This window comes from Tachysurus fulvidraco, chromosome 21 (genome assembly GCF_022655615.1).
Source record: "Tachysurus fulvidraco isolate hzauxx_2018 chromosome 21, HZAU_PFXX_2.0, whole genome shotgun sequence".
In the NCBI taxonomy this organism is placed as follows: domain Eukaryota; kingdom Metazoa; phylum Chordata; class Actinopteri; order Siluriformes; family Bagridae; genus Tachysurus; species Tachysurus fulvidraco.
Window position 1 is genome coordinate 19,522,693 of NC_062538.1, and position 1,615 is coordinate 19,524,307.

Here is a 1,615-nt window from a genome sequence, read left to right on the forward strand (position 1 = left end):
TTCTTTCCTCCATCCATTTATCCCTTCTATCCATTCATCCCTCTATCCATCTCTCTCTTCCATCCATCCATCAATCTCTCCCCCATCCCTTTCTTTCATCCATCCATTTATTCATTCATCCCTCTATCTGTCCCTCCAGGGCAGAACTGGGTGTTTGATGTAACAACCAGCCAAACAGGCAAAAAAACAACAAAAAAAAAACAACAAAAGGAATATTTATTTTCTTTCATAGACTTCAGTTTGGAAATAAACAACCATTCAAAAAAAAAGTACACAATTAGTTTATTTATTCATTTTTATGAGGGGTCACTGACATGAGTTGTAATATCTATGAGCACATGCAATGGCTTTCTGTCCACTACACAAACAGCGATGAAGCTCCTTGGCTAAAGCACACAATGCCTCAGGCCTGACGCTGACCGGTGAATGTTCCTCACCAGATACACACACACACACACACACACACCATCCATCTGTCCATCCGTCCATCAGTGTGTTGTGAAGGAGTGCCAGTGTTGGTTGATGGAACACAGTAACGTGATGATTTTCAGTAGATTACGTGACGGGCTGATATCAGTGCCGCTTCGGAGGAGTTCAGAAGGATGATTAAGTACTGATCATCAGCGTGTCGGGAAATCACGGAGTACTCCAACTTTATCTGAGGATGATTTGAAATCGGGTCCAAGAGACAAGGTTTTTTTTAGTTCGTGTTTATCTCCAGGACGCGAGAACCTTTTGTCCTGCAGCCTGTGTTGTGGTCTCTGATGGATAAAGTGCACTTGATGGCTGAGGTTCAGGTGAAGCAGCGAGCTCTTAGTCCACAGAATCCTGTTAAACACCTACAGGTTAAAAACACACCACTGCAGCACCATTGGCCAACCAATCGGTAAGGCGAGAGAATAAACCACAGACAAATCAGGAAAAATTTAGATTAGAAAGGGAATATTTAACCCAAAACATGTTAGAAAATGGTTCACATTGGTCCTTGAATTGGACATAAAACGAAGGAAACTGTAGGATCTAAGAGACCACCGGATTTCCTCACATCAACGCACCGAGTATTTAGGTTCAGTGTATCTGTAAGCAAGCTGCATAGAAAGTCCTCGATCTCTTTACGGAACTCCGAGCCCTCCGTCGTGGTACAGATTACTCGTCAGAAACATTTCCCAGGCTGAGTCGATGTCCAGGTCGATGACTCGGAGAGAACCTACGTGTGGTCTGAGCGCTGCGACCGCACTTTGTTAAAGGCACCGTATTACTAAACAGGGCAGAGGTGTGTTGTGTGTTTTCTTTTCCCACAGCCCACCTGCACATGTCCTGTCAGCCCACAAGGCATTAGAACGACTAAGGCAAGTTCTCTCTCTGTAAAGAGATGCAAAGTGCATCTTTTCTGGGTTACTTTCATAATAAACTTTTTAACCCCACTTTTCTTTTCTTTTTTCTTTTTTTAAATCATAGATACTTCTCTGGAATAAATTATCTATACACACCCCGTCCCCCCACCACAGCTCATGCTGATTGGCCATAGAAATCTTTATAGATCTGTTTTTACACAAATTCAGGATCAGCAGAAGCTCTGCTCTGCCTCCAGACCAAGTTCTGCTTCTACTCCGTT

At 43.2% G+C, this 1,615-nt stretch overlaps 1 protein-coding gene across 8 annotated transcripts in view; it reads right to left on the reverse strand.

Annotated features, from left to right (window-relative positions):
• Positions 1 to 265: 265 nt before the first annotated feature.
• Positions 266 to 1,615, reverse strand: part of vav2 (vav 2 guanine nucleotide exchange factor) — a 160,627-nt gene continuing 159,277 nt past the window's right edge. For all 8 annotated transcript variants that reach the window (XM_047805651.1, XM_047805650.1, XM_047805649.1 and 5 more), the window contains one exon: positions 266 to 1,615. This exon is cut by the window's right edge and continues 381 nt beyond it. The gene's annotated coding sequence lies outside the window, so the exon portion shown is untranslated.